Raw genomic sequence first — 20,372 nt, 5'->3', positions numbered from 1 at the left:
TGTCCGGATGATGTCTCCTATCAGATTCTTTCTTCTCCAGCCCTTTTCCTTTTCCACCTATCACCTCCCAACTTCTTACTTCATCCCCCTCCCCTACTCACCTGGCTTCACTTATCAACTGCCATCTTGCACTCTTTCCCATTCTCTCACCTTTTTATTCCGGCTTCTATCCCCTTTCTCTCCAGCCCTGGTGAAGGGTCTCAGCCTGAAATGTTGACTATTTATTCTTTTCCATATATGCTACCTGACCTGTTGAGTTCCTCCATCATTTTGTGTGAGTTACAGTAGGTTGCGGTGTCGGCTCAGAGTTGAACTGATTGCATAACCTCCAGTAAAGCTTTTCCACCACAGCAGATGGAAGTTCATTAAAACTCGGGTAACAAAAGTCTAGATTTAAATAGGTACAGTGACTGTGGGTCTGAGAACTCAGTCACCACCCACGTGTTGTTGCCTTAGGCAGCATGACTGCTGACTAACTGCTTTACCAAAGAAACCCCAACGGGGCATAGACTCGTAATAGAGGAACATCCATTTAGTACGGAGATGAGGAAGAATTCCTTTAGCCAGAGGGTGGCAAATCTGTGGAATTCATTGCCATGGACAGCCTTGGAGGTCAAGTCATTGTGTATATTTAAAGTGGAGGTTGATAAGTTCTTTATCAAAGGTTACAGGGAGAAGGCAGAAGAATTGGGTTAAGAGGGATAATAAATCAGTCTTGATGGAATGGTGGAGCAGATTTGCTGGTCAGATTGGCTTAGGGCTGACCCCATGTCCTATGGTCTTATGCTCTTGACTTGAGCAATTAGGTGCTGACAATAGAATGCAGATTTGTTAACAGTACGTACGCTGTGCGATAGAATGAAATATTAATCCAGTCCATTTGGAATGAGCAGCATTCAAGAGGACAGAGAAGTAAATGTATGTCACCTGCACTACACATGCAGAGATGGTACTCTGTGCTGATGTTAGTCCAGGACAGTTAGTAGAAATGGTACTTCAAAATTGATTGCTGTAAATTGGACCTAATGTGCCTGGACCTAATTTGGTTGGTGGAGGAATCTGAACAATGCGAGGAGAATTAAAAAAAGAAACGGGATTAATCTCTTCAAAGTTGCCGCGCAAGTTGCTAGGGTTGTTAAGGAGGCTTTTGATGTGTTGGCCTTTATTTGTCAGAGAACTGAGTTCATGAGCCGCGAGGTAATATTGCAGCTCAGTAGAGCTCTCGTTAGACCACACTTGGGATATCGCGTTCATTTCTGGTCACCTCAGTACAGGAAGGATGTGGAAGCTTTAGAGGGTGGAGAGGACATTTACCAGGATGCTGTCTGGACTGGAGAGCATGTCTCATGAGGATGGGTTGAGTGAGCTGGAGCTTTTCTCTTCGCAGCTTGACGGAGGCTTAGACTGAGTGGGCAGTCATAGACTGTTCCAGGGCAGCAATGGCCAATACAAGGGGACACAATTTTATGGTGATTGAAGCAAAGTACAGGGGTGGGGGGGATATCAGAGGTTAAGTTTTTTTTTAAAACACGGGATGGTGGGTGTGTGGAATGCAATGCCAGTGACAGTGGTAGAGGCAGATACATTAGGGACACCTCAGAAAAACCTACATGGGCACACAGATGGAAGAAAAACGGAGGGGTACGTGGAAGGGACGAGTTGGATGGATCTTAGAATAAGATAAAATGTCAACACAACTATGTGGGCCAAAGGGCCTGTACTGTGCTGTAATGTTCAACACTCAATGGCCACTTTAAGCTGAGTGCCAACCACTGTAAAACAAGAAGAAGAACTGCCTGTAAGAAAATGAATGTCAAAGTTGTGAATGGTTACATACACTCAGTGGCCACTTTATTAGGCACACCTGGTTGTAATGCAAATATCTAATCAGCCAATCACGTGGCAGCAACTCAATGCATAAAAGCATGCAGACATGGTCAAGATGTTCAGTTGCTGTTCAGACCAAACATCAGAATGGGCAAGAAATGACTTTGATTATGGATTGATTGTTGGTGCCAGAGGGGGTGGTTTGAGTATCTCAGAAACTGCTGATCTCCTGGGATTTTTGCACACAACAGTCTCTAGAGTTTACAGAGAATGGTGTGAAAAACAAAACAAAAACCCACTGAGAGGCAGTTCTGTAGGTAGAAGTGCCTTGTTAATGAGAGGGGTCAAAGGAGAATGGTCAGACTGGTTCAAGCTGATAAACAGGTGACAGTAACTCAAGTAAACATGTATTACGACGGTGGTGTGCAGAAGAGAATCTCTGAATGCACAACAAGTCAAAGTTTGAAGTGGATGGGCTACAGCAGCAGAAGACCACGAAGACACACTCAGGTACAGGAGGTACCAAATAAACTAGTCCCTGAGAGTATATAGTCTGCTTTAATGAAAGATTCGGTGTAAATGGGTGGTTGGTTTGTCAGACTAGAGAAGGTATACCGTATATAAAAGCAAGGATGTAATGCTGAGACATCACTTGGGATAGCATGAGCAGTTTTGGATCCCTTATCTAAGAAAGGATGTGCTGACATTGGAGAGGGTTCAAAGGAGGTTCAGGAAAATGATTCCAGGATTGAGGAGCGTTTGATGACTCTGGCTTGTACTCATTAGAATTCAGAAGAATGGGGGAGGGGTGGGAATCTCACTGAAACCTGTTGAAAGGTCTAGATACAGTGGATGTGGAGGGTGTTTCCTATGGTGGGGAGTCAATGGCCAGAGGGCACAGCCTTAGAATAGAGGGCCGTCCATTTAGAATGGAGATAATGAGGCATTTCTTTAGCCAGAGAGTGGTGAATCTGTAGAATTTGTTGCCTCAGGTGGCCAAGTCATTGGGTATATTTAAGGCAGAAATTGATTGATTCTTGATTAGTCAGGGCATGGGGAGAGGGGAGATTGGGGCTGAGAGCCAAATGAATCAGCCATGATGGAACATCAGAGCAGACTCACTGGGCCAAATGGTCTAATGCTGCTCCCATTTCTTAAGTTACAACAAATATAAATTTGTCTGAGAGAGGAGGGTTTGAGCTGTAAGGAGAGATTAGATACGCTGGGACTTCTTATCTGGAAGGCAGGAGGCTGAGGGGCAATGGTGGCAAAACATGAGAACTTTGAAAATGTAAAGACAGTAATGGTACCAACTGTAAAGAATTGAAAGTCTTTGAATGGTTATTGTATATAATTTTATTTTGGAATAAAGTATATTTTGTTAAATTTTAAAAAATTACTGATTTATGAAACCGGGAGGGACATAGACAAGGGCAATAGCTATAGTCTTTTCCCCAGGATAAGGGTGTCTAAAACAAGGACTTCAAGCTCCTGGGGATCAACATATCAGAAGGCCTATCCAGGCCCCAAAGCATTGATGCAATGTCAAAGAAGGCACAACCATAGCTACACTTCATTAGGAGTTTGACATCTGGTACGTCACCAAAGACTCGTGCAAATTTCTACAGATGTATGCCATCAGATTTCCAAACGGCCCATAAACTCATGAACATCACTTCATTATTCCTCTTTTGCAGTACTTTTTATTTATGTTACAACCTATAGCAATTTTTATGTCTTGCACTGCTGCCACAAAACAACAAATTTCACAGCATAAACACAAGAGATTCTGCAGATGCTGGAAATCCTGTACAACACACACAAAATACTGTAGGAACTCAGCAGGCCAGGCAGCGTCTACGGAGGGGAATGAACAGTCAGCGTTTTGGGCCAAGAACCTTCTTCAGAACAAGATTAACAACACTTGTCAGTGATAATAAAGCTAATTCTGATTCTGAAAGTGATAGGGGGAATAAAAAGGGGAACTGAGGGCCATCGATTTCCTCACAGAGGGTGCTGAGCTGCTAGAGGCAGTGGTGGAATGGGGTACAATTATGATGCCCCAAAAGACATTGGGACAAGCAGACAGATAAGAAAGGTGTAGAGCAGGGGTTCCCAATCTGTTATGCCATGGACCACTACCATTAAGCAGGAGGTCTATTGGGAATCCCTGGGAGGGATATAGGCCAAAGACAGGCAAATGGGACCAGCTCAGTTAGGCAATTGGGTTGGTATGCATGACTTGGGCTGAATGGCCTGCTTTAGTACTCTGTGACTCCATGACGGTTGGCCTGAACGCATTAGGCCGGAGGACCTGTTTTCACTCTTTATCGAGTCACAGAGTACTAAAGCAGGCCCTTGATGACCGTATCCAAGGGTAATCAAAGATCCACCTGGTTTCAGTGAAAGAAGATAATCTTGAATCAGTCTACCATCCAATTGGTTTTGGCCCAGATGACCTATGCAACTAATGGCATTTGAGATAGTTTCTCATATTCCCTCACAACAAAGGAGGCCAGCTATCAGAGCAATCCCATCATTCCTACTGCCTCAGGAAGCAGCCAACAAAGACCCCTCCCACCCTAGACATTCTTCCCTCTCCCACTTCCACTGGGCAGAAGATACTAAAACTTGAAAACACACGCTCCCTGGCTCAAGGAAAGCTTCTATTGCATTGCTATAAGAATCTTGAATGGACCTCTTGTACATTAAAGGTGAACTCTTCACCTCACAATCTACCTTGTTGAGGAAACACAAAGTACACTGCAGATGCTGTGGTCAGATCAAGACGTACAAAAAAGCTGGATGAACTCAGCAGGTCGGGCAGCATCCGTTGAAAGGAGCAGTCAACGTTTCGGGTCGAGACCCTTCGTCAAGACTAAAGAAGGAGTGGGCAGGGGCCCTATGAAGAAGGTGGGGGGTGGGTGGAAAACCAATCACAGGAAAGATCAAGGGGTGGGGGAGGGGAAGCAGGGAGGGGATAGGCAGGAAAGGTGAAGAAGGAATCTAAGGGGAAAGCACTATGGGTAGTAGAAGAAGGCAGAGTCATGGGAGGTGATAGGCAGCTAGAAGAGGAGACAGAGTGAAGGTGGGATGGGGGAAGGGAGAAGGAGGGAATTATTGGAAGTTGGAGAATTCAATGTTCATATCAAGGGGCTGGAGACTACCCAGACGGTATATGAGATATTGTTCCTCCAACCTGAGTTTGGCCTCATCATGGCATTAGAGGAGGCCATGTATGGACATATCCGAATGGGAATGTGAAGGAGAGTTGAAGTGAGTGGCAACCGGGAGATCCTGTCTATTGTGACAGACGGAGCGGAGGTGCTCGACGAAGCGGTCTCCCAATCTGCGTCGGGTCTCGCCGATGTAGAGGAGGCCGCACTGGGAACACTGGATGCAATAGATTACCCCAATAGACTCACAAGTGAAGTGTTGCCTCACCTGGAAGGAGTGTTTGGGGCCCTGAATGGTGGTAAGAGGGGAGGTGTAGGGACAGGTGTAGCACTTATGCTTGCAGGGATAAGTACCATGTGGGAGATCTGTGGGGAGGGACATGTGGACCAGGCAGTCGCAGAGGGAACGATCCCTGCGAAAAGCAGAGAGGGGTAGAGAGGGAAAGATGTGCTCAGTGGTGGGGTCCTGTTGAAAGCGGCGGAAGTTGCGGAGGATAATATGCTGGATCCGGAGGCTGGTGGGGTGGTAGGTGAGGACAAGGGGGACACGGTTCCTGTTGTGGTGACGGGAGGATGGGGTGAGGGCTGAAGTGTGGGAAATGGAGGAGATGCGGGTGAGGGCATCATTGATGACGGCAGAAGGGAAACCATGATTGGTAAAAGCGAGCAGTGCGGGGCGTGGGAATTATGAGTTTTTTGGCTGAGGATGGAAGGTCTCCCGAGTTGATAAGGGCAGTGATGGTACGGGAGACAATGATTTGAGTTAGTTAGTTAGTTTTAGTTAGTCTCCAGCCCCTTGGTATGAACATCGAATTCTCCAACTTCTGGTAATTCGCTCCCTCTCCCTTCCCCCATCCCACTTTCACTCTGTCTCCTCTTCCAGCTGCCTATCACCTCTCTCTGCCTTCTTCTACTACCCATAGTGCTTTCCCCTTAGATTCCTTCTTCACCTTTCCTGTCTATCCTCTCCCTGCCTCCCCTCCCCCACCCCTTGATCTTTCCTCTGATTGGTTTTCCACCCTCCCCCCACCTTCTTCATAGGGCCCCTGCCCCCTCCTTCTTTAGTCCTGACGAAGGGTCTCAGCCCGAAATGTTGACTGCTCCTTTCAACGGATGCTGCCCGACCTGCTGAGTTCCTCCAGCGTGTTTGTACGTCTCTACCCTGTTGAGGGTCTTGGGCTTCATTGATTGCCTGCGCTGCACCTGCTCTGTGACTGGTGAGCTGATTTATTACTGATGCACGCACAGTGAATGGCCTTGCATACCATTCATACGGAGTGCATTAATAAAGCACTGGGTAAAACAATAGAATGCAGAATAAAGTGTAACAACGACAGCGAAAGTGCAGTTCAGATGAACAATAAGGCACAAGACCTTAATGATGTTGGTTGTGATGTCAAGTGTCCGTGTAATGCTTTATTCTGCATTCTGTTATTGCTTTTCCATTGTCACCATCATCATACGGTGTGTCGAATGATGTGGATAATCATGGCGTTCCATCTGTCTTTAATCTAATCATTGACTGCGGGGAAGACCCCTTCACACTGTTCCTATTCTTTTCTCTGACCCGAGTTAGAATCTGCTTATCAAAGGGATTGAAACGTCTCGTCCTACGAGTTCAAACTATCGAAGGCCATGATTGTTCTTGACAATCTTCTATGGAAGTGGTTTTCCACTGTCTTCTTCTGGGCAGTGTCTTTACAAGACGGGTGACCCCAGCCATTATCAACACTCTTCAGAGATTGTCTGCCTGACGTCAGTGGTCAGATAACCAGGCTTTGTGATCTGCACCGGCTGCTCGTACGGCTTCACGTGACCCTAAACAGTGCTACACCCTGCCCCAGGGTGACCTGCAGGCCTGTGGAGAGAAGGAGCGCCTTTCACCTCCTTTGGTGGAGAGTTACCTCCACTCTGACACCCCTTTGTACTACCTTGGTAAACTGAGGTTTTGAAATTATCTGTAGGGATGACTTGCAAAATAAAGTTTGTCACTATACCTAGGTACATGTATCAATAATAAACCAATTACTTCCCAGAAACCTGCTCTCTCTCACATCACCCGGATTCTCCCACCAGACACCTCCACTAAGATACTTTGCAGTCATAAATCACTACAGCCCAGAAACAGGACATCAGCCCATTTAGTCCATGCTAAACTGTTGTTCTGTTTCATCCCATATCTGGCCCATAGCCTCCCATACACCTCCCATCCATGTACCTATCCAAACTCCTCTTAAACCTCAGTGGCCAATTAACAAACTGCACAGCTTTGCGATGTGGGGGTTGGGGGACAGCCCATGTGATGACAGGGGATAGCTTGCAAACTCCACACAGACAACACCCCAGGTAGCATCTCCACGAACCGCCGTATCACTGTTCCACCCTAAGCTTTGCAGCAATCCTGGACTCTTTGCAGGTCTGTGTGTGCTGGTGGTATCATTCCCAGGGGATCGCCTGGGAGCCCGTTCAATCGAGCTTCCAGAAAACCTGGGGCATACCCAGGATCCTGACAGAAGGATCATAAAGGAGTCACTGCTCCCTCATGCTAGAAGACAGGGAGATGAATTGGAATTGAAATTAGTTTATTAACGTTGTATGTACTGAAGTACAGTGAGAAGTTTGTCTTGCATTCTGTTCATACAAAGTATGACACAGAGCTTTGAGATAGTACAAGGTAAAACAATAACAAAATGTAGAATAAGGTGTAACAGTCACAGAGGAAGTGAAGTCCAGGTAGACTAAACGGTGCAAGGTCACAATGAGATAGATTGTGAGGTCAAGATTCATTTTCTCTTCTCCCTTTCTCATTGGGCAAAAGATTCAAAAGCCCAAAAGCACGTATCTCCTTGCTCAAGGACAGCTTCTAGCCCACTGTTATAAAACTATAGAGCAGTCTCCCTGTACGACAAAATGATGCAAGTTACACTCAGTGGCCAGATTATTAGATACCTCCTGTACCCAATAAAGTGGCCAGTGAGAGTAGGTTTGTGGTCTGCTGCTGTAGCCCATCCACCTCAAGGTTTGACATGTTGTGCGTCCAAAGATGTTCTTCTGTACACCACAGTTGTAATGCGTGGTTATTTGAGTAACCATCACCTTCATTCAACTTGAATCAGTCTGGCCATTTGCCTCTGACCTCTCTCATTAGCACAGAATTGCCGTTCACTGGATGTTTTTTGTTTCTCTCACCATTCTCTGTAAACTCCAGAGACTGTTGTGCAAGAAAAGCCTAGGAGATCAGCAGTTTCTGGGATACGCAAATCTCCACATCAGGCACCAAAAATAATTCCACAGTCAAAGTCATAGAACTTGTAGGGTCGTAGAAAACTACAGCACAGAAACAACCCTTTGGCCCATCTAGTCTGTACTTAACCATTTAAACTGCCTACTCCCATTGACCTGCACCGTGACCATAGCCCTCCATACCCCTACCATCCATGTACCTATCCAAACTTCTCTTAAACGTTGAAATTAGGCATGCATACATCACTTGTGCTGGTAGCTTGTTCCACACTCTCATGACTCTCTGAGTAAAGAACCTTCCCCTCATGTTCCACTTAAACTTTTAACCTTTTACCCTTAACCCATGACCTCTGGTTCTAGTCCCACCCAACCTCAGTGGAAAAAGCAAACACGAGGAAATCTGCAGATGCTGGAAATTCAAGCAACACACACAAAATGCTGACGAGTCGTGACGAAGAGTCTCGGCCCAAAACGTCGACAGTGCTTCTCCCTATAGATGCTGCCTGGCCTGCTGCGTTCCACCAGCATTTTGTGTGTGTTGCCCAGTGGAAAAAGCCAGCTTGCATTTACACTATTTATACCCCTCATAATTTTGTATACCTCTATCAAATCTCCTCTCAATCTTCTACCCTATTCAATCGTTCCTTATAACCCAGGTGCTCCAGAGTCCTTGTAAATGTTTTCTGTATTCTTTCAACATTGTTTACATCTTTCCTGTAGATAGGTGACCAAAACTGCACACAATACTCCAAATTAGATCACATTTCTTCCCCATTCTGATGTTTGGTCTGAACAAGGGCTAAAGCTCTGCGTGCTTTTATGCATTGAGTCACTGCCTCATGATTGTGATTAGACATTTGTATTAATACGGATGTACTTAATAAAGTGGCCACTGAGTATATGAGCATTCCTTCTGAGAATTCTGCTTCCAAATTCTGAGTGATCAGCTCCAGGCTCCGGACACCAAGCCCTTTCTTCCATGACTGTGAAGGTACAATATCTCCACAGACCAGGTTGCAGCTCAGGAACCGTGTGATGGACTGAAACTCATTCCACTAATCCACATCTGCTGGGTTCAGGAAGCAGCAGATAATCCTCACTTCCCAACCAGGAGGGTGGCAGGAACAATAGCAATATTTAAAAGGCATCTGGACAAATACTTGAATGAACAGGGTTCAGGGCAGGGATTCCCAGCTCGGGGTCCACAGAGCCCCTGCTTAATGGCATTAAAATGAATACAGTCACCTGTTTTGGTGGCTTAGACAGGGGATGAGTAGGGAGCGCATTTCTTTCATTGACCGCTCGTCTTTGTCTGAATTTGATCCATTTGCTTTTACATGAATTACCGAAAGTCGAGTGATCTTATTGTTGGTTTGTAATGAAGGATTATATGCACTTTTTTGTTCAGTTAGTTGGAAGCATGTGATACAGTGCGAAACCCCCTCAGTTAGACTCTCAGTCCTGTAGTCGGTACAGTTGTGTAGACACTGTCCTTGAGCCTGGTAGTATGTGCTTTCAGGCTTTTGTACCTTCTGCCCAGTGGGAGTGGGGATAGAGGGAGTGTCTGGGTGGGTGGGCGTCTGATTATGCTAGCCGCTTTGCTGAAGCAGTGAGAAGAGCAGACAGAGTCTACGGTGGGGCGGGGGGGGGGGGGTTGGGGAGCTGGTTTCTCTGATGTGCTGAGCTGTTCACAGCTCTGCGGTTTCATGTGGTCACGGGCAGAGCAGATGCCATACCAAGGATGTGACAGATGCCATGGGAATGCAATTCGCTCTTGAACATTCAGTTCTGGCAGATGGGGCAGCAAACTTTCTGAACTTGGTTCAGAGTTTCTGACAATTTATGCAAATTTCCGAGGCCCTGCGTACTCTGGAGTGAATACTGGGTTCCTCAGAGGGCAGACCCAAATCCATCAAATCGTCAATTCTTCAGGCAGCAGCCTATTTATACGTTTAAACATACTCTTGGCCTCACAATCCACCTTGTTGTGATCTTGCACTTTACCTTGACCTGCACTTTTCAGCAGCTTTTACACTTTATTCTGCATGGTTATAGTTTTACCTTGTTCTAACTCAGTGCACTGTGTAATAATTTGAACAGTACAAGCAGAATGCAAGACACGTTTTTCACCTTTTCTTGGTACGTATGGCAATCATAAACCAATGTCAATGACACGAGATTTTGCAGATGCTGAAAAGCCAGAGCAGCACACACAAAATTCTGGAAGAACTAAGCTGGTCAGGCAGTATCTATGGAGGAATAAACTGCTGATGTTTCGGGCCGCAACCCTTCATTTGGGACTAATACCAACATACGGTCAGACCGAGGAGAGAGATCGGGATGAAGAGTAGTGAAGGAGACAGACATTTAAATCGCGGTTTGATCAGCTTTGTCTTGTCCTGACGCTGGTCCCCAGACAAACCGCTTACGGTCACGGTAGTGTAGCAGTTAGCACGTCACTATTACAGCTCGGGGTGTCAGAGTTTGGATTTCAATCCCAGCGACCTCTGTAAGGAGTTTGTACATACTCCCTGTGACCGCGTGCGTTTCCTTCCACATTCCAGTTAGTAGGTCAGTGTAAATTGTACTGTGATTAGGCTAGGGCAGGGGTTGCCAACCTTTTTTGTCCTTTGGACCAATACCATTAAGCAAAGGGTCTGTTGGCCCCAGGTTGGGAACCCCCTACCTCGAGGGTTCAATAGGTGGGCTGTTGGGTGGTGCTGCCCTCTGGGTGAGAAAGGCCTGTTTCGCGCTGTATCTCGCAATGAAGATAAATAAAATAATTTGCCCAGCGTGGGTTTTGATTATGGGGCGGGTGGGGGGTGGAGTTTGGGGTGAGCAAGCTGCTCAGTGCTGCCACCCATAGGCCCATCAGAGCTAAATCTTCGACAGGAGCCCAGGCCACCACCATGGGCAGATCAGAGACAATCCATTCCCGAGACAGACAGGAACTCAATGCTCCAGCAGCAACAGTTCAATGCAGTGCTCCTTAAAGACAGATAACTAATCAGCACAGGTCCGCGGCATGAATCAACAGCAAATCCCTCACCTCCCCCTCCCAACACCTTCCATTCTCTCCCCTATCCCAGCAAGAACAAAGGTCTTACCCTACAATGTACCTCCTTTTCACAGGCTTTGTCTATACTTCCCTCTGCCTCAGTGAAGCAGCCCATAGCTTAGCAGATAGCGTAATGCTTAACAGCAGTAATCAGGGTTGTGAGAAAGCCAGGTATATTGAAGCATTCAAGGAGTGTGTGTGTGTGTGTGTGTGTGTGTGTAGACAGAGACAGATATCTACAGTTATATATAATCTATATTTGTGTGTGTATGTGTCTATATATAAATAAAATCTATAATATATATAACACACAATAACGTAGGAAAGTAAGAATTAAATCTACAAATGAATTACGCAGAGATAAAAAAAAGTAAAGTGCATAAATTAAATATTATAGGGGACAGTACAAATTATCCTTCGAATGTGATGTGGCAGGGAGTTCAGAAGCCTAATGGCCTGAGGGAAGAACCTGTTTCCCATCCCGACCATCCTTGTCTTTATGCATCAGAGTCTCCTGCTCAATGGTCAAAAGAGAAAGAGGATGCTGGATGGATACGTTATTTATTGAGATACGGCGTGGAGTAGGTCCTTCCTGCCCAACGAGCCACACCGCTCAGCAACCCCCAGTTTACAACAACCAATTAACCTACTGACCAGTACGTATTTGGACTGTGGGAGGAAACCCATGCGGTCATGGGTAGGGCGTACAAACTCTTTACAGGCAGCAGCGGGAATTAAATCTTTGTCATTAGTACTGTAAAGGCTTGTGCTAACCACTACGCTACTGTGCCAGCCCGTATATGTGTGCATGCATACGTGAGTGCGTGCGTGTGTGTAAGCATGTTTATAAATATATATGCGCATGTTCTTCTCATTTTCTACCTATATATCAGTTTATTAGTTTGAACAAGAAAAAGGATCTAGTACAAGACTGGAGAATTTCTGTCCATTCTCACAGGCGGAGCTGAGAAAATCCAAACCTCAGTGAACGTTTAATCCACCCAACAGATAATATTCAGTGGGGAGAGGCCATTGCTAAGTACCTGGCATTATTTTGGTAAAATGCATGCAGTGAACTTGCCACATCAGTTATCCCAGAGCTAACCAGCCTGTCAAAGCCAGTGGGCTGAGAAAATCTCTGACACAAGGGATTCTGCAGATGCCAGAAATCTAGAGCAACACACACACACGGTGCTGGAGGAACTCAGTAGGTCAGGCAGCATCTAAAGAGGGAAATAAACACTCAACACTTTGGTTTGAGACCCTTGATCAGGAATGTAAAGGCGGGGTGGGCGGGGGGCAGAATCCCAAATAAGAAGGTGGGGGAGGGGAGTGTTCTCTTGTTTTTAAATGTCATGTCATCCTTTGCTCTCTCACTGAAGCTTTGAGCTCAGATACTGAAATGCCTCTTCAACCTTTGTATTATTCCCATCATCAAGAGGGGCATGTACTGGGTGTTTGAGCCAGAACTACCCCCCCCACCACCCCCCTCACATCACATGGATATCATCATTATGTCAGTCGCTGGGCTAAAATCCCACTCTCCCCCACTTAGCGACCTGACGCCAAGGACTACAGCTGTTCCAGAAAGCTGTACTCAGTGGAGTTAGGGAAGATGAGGGGGTGCGTGTCATGGAAACCCATGTGACACTGAAAGGCCTGGATAGATAGGATGTAGAGAGGACAAGTCTGTGGTCTCACAACATTAACTCGGCTTTGTGATGAACTGTGGCTGTGCCCGTGCCGGCTGCAGAGACACCTGGCTTCCTGCCTTTCCTAAAACTCCGGATGCATTCAAGAGAGAGTTAGATAGAGCTCTCATAGATAGCGGGGTCAAGGGATATGGGGAGAGGGCAGGAACGGGGTACTGATTGCGCCATTCACAGTGAATGGCGGTGCTGGCTAGAAAGGCCGAATGGCCTACTCCTGCACCTATTGTCTATAACTCCGGTTCTGAAGCTATTTGTTTACTTCTGTTTGCGCAATTTGTTTTTTTTTCTTCCCCCTCTCCCTCTCTCCATTGGATGTTTGACTGTCTTTTTTTTCAGTCGGTCCTTTCGAGGTTTCTTTGTTTTGTGGCTGCCTGTAAGGAGACAAATCTCAAGGTTGTACCGTGTGCATACGCTTTGATAATAAATGTACTTTGAACAGAGGCACATCCATAGAGGGACATCGCTCTAGAACAAAGATGTGGAGTTCATCAAGGGGGCAGTGAACTAGTGACCGCAAGGCCCTACAAAGGATTACATCCTTTCCACCCATCAAGATATTTATGAGGGGCGCTGCAGACACACGGACCTCAGCGTTGTCAATGATCCCTCCCATCCACCCAACAATCTCTTTGACCCCCTACCATCAAGCAGGAGGTACCGTTGCATTAGGACACAAACTGTTAGAATGGGAAACAGCTTCTTCCCCCATGCTGTGAGACTACTGAACTGCCTGTCAACACCCAGGTCTCATCACAAATGAAGCGTGATATATTATTTACTTTTTGACTTGTATCATAAACAAACCGTATTATTTGTGGTAATATTACCTTTGGTGTTACATATGTGAGTTACTGTATGTGTACTGTGTTGTGTACCTTGGTCCGAAGGAACATTGTTTTGTTTGGTGATAAAGATTTAAATGGTTGAATGACTATAAACTAGAACTTGAAGTTTTTGCATTAGACAGTTCAAATGGCATCTCTTGACCAGAAGGGGATAGCATATAAGGCATATTTGTAAGGCAGTGCTTCAGAGAGAGAGATAGAGAGAGGAAAAGGGCAGGGAGGGGGAGAAACAGTCACAGAGAGACACACGAGAGAGACAGACCCAGAGACACATGAGAGAGAGACACGAGAGAGAGACCCAGAGACACAGATGAGAGAGACAGACCCAGAGACACATGAGAGAGAGACACACAAGAGAGAGACCCAGAGACACAGAGAGAAACACGAGACAGACCCAGAGACACAGAGAGACACATGAGAGAGACAGACCCAGAGACAGAGACACATGAGAGAGAGAAAGAAAGAGAGAGAGAAAGAAAGAGACAGAGACACAGAGACAGACAAGGTCCAACTGGAAATCGATCTGCCACGTCTCTGCCCAGCTCTGCACATCCTGACATCCCAAGTTCTTTCCCTGAACTAGATGGGTTTCTGACTACCTGGTGGTTATATGGTCACTCTGACTGAGGTCAACTTTCTTTTATTCCAACCAGCAGCTCCAGAAACAGATTCAGCTTTACCTCTGTTGATATGACCTGTTAGAATTGAGGGAAGTCCAAGACTGAATCACCTCCGTTCTCATGGGATAGCAGAAGAGGTTGAATAGCAAGAATGGCCTGCTCTTGCTTTTCTCTTTTGCTCCAGAGTAACTATACAACAGACAAGCCTGCACCGAGAAACTGCACATCCATGGGTGAATGAGGCTCCACTCAGACAACGCACTGTAGCTGACACACACAACAAACATTATAGGCTCAGAAAGAATGTCTGGAGGAATAATAACTACAATAAAATCAATACAGTGGAAAAAAGAAAATAAGATTAGTGTTGGAGAGATGGAACAGGCGAGAGGCAGGGAGACAATAGAAAGCCAGAGGTTAGAGAAAGATCACTTATCAGAGAAGAAATAAGCTCAGGTTGATCTCAGAGCCTACACCTGAGTCGTGGTGTTAGCAATGAGCAAAATTATTTCAACTTCACAACAATGTATTGGCACACCGAGGTGTAACGCTACACGGAGAGTGAAGAATTCCCTCACTGAGAACCACAAACACACAATGTTCACACAGGCGCAGGTACAAGCTCACAGACACAATGCACACACAAATGTTCACATGTACACCCCCCCCCACACACGTGTGCACATGCTCGTGCACAGACGTACGTGTATAGGGAGAAACAGAGGGATGGCAAGAATGTGGAAGAAGATTTTTTTTTGGAAAGAGTGTTACAGTGAGTTGGGGTTTCGAATGATAAGTGGGCCAGGTAGTGTCGCAGACCGGAAAGAGTGTCACAGTGAGTTGGGTTTTCGAATGATGAGTCACAGACCGCTTGATACAGGGATGATGTGCAATAAGGAGAAACATTACAAGTTGGGAGCAAAAGCAATACAGAGCCCTGCTCTCTAAATTATCTTCAAATCTGAGCTCCTCTTGAATCTAACCTGTACCACTGGATTACCTTGTCCCACATAAGAGAGTTTAGTTATTTAGAGATACAGCACGTTAACAAACCCTTCCAATCCAATGAGCCCACGTCACCCATTCACATCCATGTGACCAAATACACTCAGGGCCCTTAGCATTGTCCATGATCCCTTCCATCCATCCAACAATCTCTTTGACCCTCTACTATCAGGCAGGAGGTACCATAGCATTGGGACAAGGACTGTTAGGCTGGGAAACAGCTTCTTCTCCCAGGCTGAGAGACTACTGAACTCCCGGCCACCACTCAGATCTCATCACTTATGAAGCACCAGTAGGGCTTACATTTTAACTTGTCAAAAATGCTCAATGTCAATCTTCTGCAATTGTTTGTTCACTGTATGTTGTGTGTATGATGTGGACCATCATGGTCTTTCCGTGACCATGACTGTTCTTGGCAAATTTTTCTACAGAAGTGGTTTGCCGTTGCCTTCTTCTGGGCAGTGTCTTTACAAGATGGGTGACCCCAGCCATTATCAATACTCTTCAGAGATTGTCTGCCTGGCATCAGAGGTCACATAACCAGGACTTGCGATATGCACCAGCTGCTCATACGGCCATCCACCACCTGTTCACATGGCTTCATGTGACCCTGATCGGGGACTAAGCAGGTGCTACACCTTGCCCAAGGATGACCTGCAGGCCAGCAGAAGGAAAGAGTGTCTAGCACCTACTTTGGTAGAGACGCATCTCTACTCCACTCCCATCTTGGTATCCTCCATAATATTGTTGGCTAGCTCACTTTCGTACTCCATCTAAAATGAAAGACACTGCCCAGAATAGCAAGCCACTTCTGTAGAAAATCTTGCCAAGAACAACCGTGTGGGAGGAAACCAGGGGATTTGGAGGGATACCACACGGTCACAGGGAGAACATGCAACTGCTTCTGGACAGCAGTGGGAATTGAACCCTGGTTGCTGGTGTAGTAATACCGTTACACTAACCACTGTGCTACTGTGTTGCTATTCCACAACCCCCCATGTTGATTCTTTGTTAGATGATGAACAGCAAGTTGAGCCTCATGAAGAGCATGGAATTTTTCCATAACCACTTTTACTGGAGGTTAATGGAGTTTTACTGGTTAATAGACCACACCAAACAAGCAGGGCAGGAAGGTTCACCATTGGTATCCGATGTGTGTACATGGTGAAACATCCCACAGCACTAGTATAGGGGACAGTAACTGAACCAGACACCAAGACACACAAGAACATAGGACAGTACAACACAGCCCTTCGGCCCACAATGTTGTACTGACCTGTACAATGATGCCACAGTGACGTAGCGGCCGGCGCAACGCTATTACAGCACAGGGCATCAGAGTTCAGAGTTCAATCCTGGCATCCTCTGTAGGTCCTCCCTGTGATGCTCATTTTCCTCCCACAGTCCAAAGACACATCAGTTAGTAGGTTCATTGGTTATTATAAATTGTCCCATGTTTAGGTTAGGGTTAAATCGGGGTTGTCAGGGGCAGCTGAGTGCTGTGGCTCGAAAGGCAGGAAGGGCCAATTCCGCACTGGATCGCTAATTTGAAAAAAATAAATAAAATCTAACTAAACGTGCCAAAATCTTGGCTGAAGAGGAAGATTTTAGTTGGGTATGTCAGAGGGTGAAAAAGAGCGAGGTCACCACAAACTAATTTCTATCAACAGTATTCAAGCCCAGTTTCAGCCGAGATTATCTAACTGCATACAACTTTACAACTGCAACTTTGAACGGATTTTGAAAGGGAGAAAGTTTTCGGGTGCTAGACGTACTCTGACCCAACCATAACCTGCCACGTTCCCTCAAGCAGCAATAGTAGATAGGTTGAGCATTAGATACTACCGATGGTCAGTTGGCATCGGCCAGTGATGTTTGGGCGAGTCCACTACTCTGCAGCTTCTCGTGTTCCTGAGCACTTGGACTGCCAGGCCAGGCCAGGCCACCATGTGGCCAGACAGGACACTGATTCTGCAATGTGCTCGAGGTTTAATCAACTCAATTGTAATTGCTCACAGCCTAACCAACTCCTCCATTACTCATTTGTCAAAATGCCAGCCATTGCCCATCCTGAGATTCCCTGTTACTCAAGTGGTGACTTCCAGTATTCAAGCCAACCAGCGTCACTAATGCACAAACCTGTCCCTGTGCATTATTCCTGGAGAATTAGCAATGCTCTCACTCCACAACTCTGGCACATTACATTGGTCAGATATCAGATGACACAAGAGCCCTGAGTGGGTCCTAAGTCCACAGGGATTCTACAGGCAGACAGGGACGGGAAGAGGCACACGGAGGGGCAGACAGAGACGGGAAGAGGGACACGGAGGGGCAGACAGGGACGGGAAGAGGCAGACGGAGGGGCAGACAGAGACGGGAAGAGGCAGACGGAGGGGCAGACAGAGACGGGAAGAGGCAGACGGAGGGGCAGACAGGGGGGAAGAGGACCCTGGCGTTCCCCTGTCAGACTGCATCCCCCGCGAGGGGCACAGGCACGATCTCACATTCAGCCTACAGCGCCATCACAGACACCTCACGCCGGAGTGCCACGCCATGTGAATGGAGATTTAAATGCTGTTGCCCATAGCAACGCCAAACCAGCAGACCCACCCATAGCAACTGCCACAGCAACCAACCCTATCACTCATCGAGTTAATTGTGTGGAGGTTCGGCACCTTCGGAGACCAGAAATGGGGAAGAATTTCCGAGAAAACCAAGACCATGTTACCGATGCTGTGGCGTTACATACGGTCTACCTGAATCGAGAGCCTCCACACTCCCAACCCCGATTTCCCTGACAATCTCTGCAGTAAACAACATACTTTGGTACACTGTGTCTAACAGCGGTAAATATTTTTTTAAAAAATGTTGGCACGTCCCTGCAGTGCTGCTTAAAAGTCGCTTCAATATTTTAAACTGTTTTCCTAATTTGGGAAGAATTGGAAACATTTGCTTTCAAATTCTCTGGACGAGGGAATAGCATTTAAAGTTACCTGCATTGAAGTACAGAACTCAGTGTACAATTATTTAATGTTTTAAAACACATTTTACGCTGAGCCTATAACTTGCTGTCTCGTTTTAATTTCTTTTAAAGCCATTGTTTACCAAGTACCGGTCAGGAGTTTATATTGATAGCAATTTTTATTTATAAATCATATAGAGATAAATCAAGTGAGCTTGCGATAATAAACCCCCTCTCCCTCGCTCTCTCTCCATCCATCGAAGTACCACGCATTATCTCAGAGATACTCCTCCATTTAAAACACCGAGAGAAGCCGTTTGCCAAAATACTGCCAACCGGAGAAGCTGACAAACTTTCTTCCAGAGAATTTTGTTTTAAAACGATAAAACTGTCTTTTGTTAAAAGTCATTCAAACAACTGCGTCCAAGTGGCGGGTTATTTTGGAAAAGGAGGTGGAGGGAGTAGGGGAGGGGGTGAAACAGAGACCCTAACCCAATAAAAAAAATGCTGAATTGATTTAGAAAAACACATTAACAAGAGAAAAGCAAAACAAAATGCATAAGAATTTTAAAAAAGATCTTGACGCTAGTTTGCGTGTACACAGCCGGGAGAGTGTACAAAAATAATTTCATTTTTTCAGTGCACCGTTAATGGTCTAGGATTCATTTATGCTCTCTTTACACACACACGATCATTCACACCGGAGTCTAGTGAAACGCAAGAATCTACAAACATCTCGCCATCTAAATAGACGTAAGTGCAATAAAAAGATTTTTTTTAAAAAAAAACGGGAGCGCTTTGCATTAAAAAATCAAAACGTCATAGACAGTAAAAAAAATACTCACCAAGAGAGGCAAGAAAATTCAGGAGTTTAAAAAAAACGGCAGATAGAGAGAGGTGAGACCGTGACAGAACGAGAGAGGCGAGAGAGACTGGTTGTAGGCGCACAGTCTCCGCTCTGAAATCCGCCGAGTGCCGGCGCTCTCCACGCACGGACAGGGATGATGTGGGTTCAGCCAACTCGCACCGGGCTGCCCAGCGCAGCGCCGAGCCCGCAGAGAGCGGTGTCCGCCTTAGTCCCCGTCGCCATGGCCGGACAAGCCCGGTGTTGCGGGTTTAGAGCCACCGTTAGACCCGACAACCCGTTCGGTTCGAGGCGCACTTCCCTCTGCGCTGTTGGTGGCTTCCTGCATCCCAGATTATTCCCAATCCCAGGGCAGTGGTTGGAGGAAGGGACTGGAGACTGCTTTTAAATAACTGTAGTTCGCATTAACCATTCAAATGTATTTTTTAAAGAAATCTTTCCCTGGTGGACCCATGTGAAATCCTTGGACCGGATTCCCCAGCGCTCCCTATGCAGAAGCACGTTTAATATTTAATGACAACGTTTGCTGCATTAAGATAATGTTCACCATGAATTCGTGAGTGCACGTGCATAACAGGAATCTCAAAGTACCATAAATTGCAGATGCGAAAAAATCTGGAATTGAAACAGAAAAGGCTGGAAACGCCAGGCAGCCACTGTTGAGAGAGAAACACTGACAATGGGTCAAATCAGATCCTTCCTCACAGTAAGCAAAGGGAGAGATTTGCTAATTTAATATTTTCCCTGCCAGTACCATTACTGTATACAGTGGGACTGGTTGGGACTGGTCTGTCACTGTATAACACTGTTTAATAAAAAAAAATATTGGGATACAGTACCGGTGGAGATGGGTCTGTCTCTGTATAACACAGGGGTACAGTACCGGTGGGGATGGGTCTGTCTCTGTATAACACTGGGGTACAGTACCGGTGGGGATGGGTCTGTCTCTGAATAACACTGGGGTACAGTACCGGTGGGGATGAGTCTGTCTCTGTATAACACAGGGGTACAGTACCGGTGGGGACGGGTCTGTCTCTGTATAACACTGGGGTACAGTAC

General features: G+C 46.1%; 1 protein-coding gene across 3 annotated transcripts in view; it reads right to left on the bottom strand.

Moving 5' to 3' along the window:
* Positions 1-19,776, bottom strand: part of raly (RALY heterogeneous nuclear ribonucleoprotein) — a 93,180-nt gene extending 73,404 nt beyond the window's left edge. The window contains exon 1 of one of the 3 annotated variants that reach the window (XM_073062179.1): positions 19,294-19,776. The gene's annotated coding sequence lies outside the window, so the exon portion shown is untranslated. The remainder of the gene's footprint in view (positions 1-19,293) is intronic. The other 2 variants (XM_073062178.1, XM_073062180.1) reach the window with 2 other exon arrangements.
* Between the last annotated feature and the right edge of the window lie 596 nt (positions 19,777-20,372).

Source organism: Hemitrygon akajei, chromosome 11 (genome assembly GCF_048418815.1).
Source record: "Hemitrygon akajei chromosome 11, sHemAka1.3, whole genome shotgun sequence".
Classification (NCBI taxonomy): domain Eukaryota; kingdom Metazoa; phylum Chordata; class Chondrichthyes; order Myliobatiformes; family Dasyatidae; genus Hemitrygon; species Hemitrygon akajei.
This window is presented reverse-complemented; position numbering and strand designations above follow the sequence as displayed.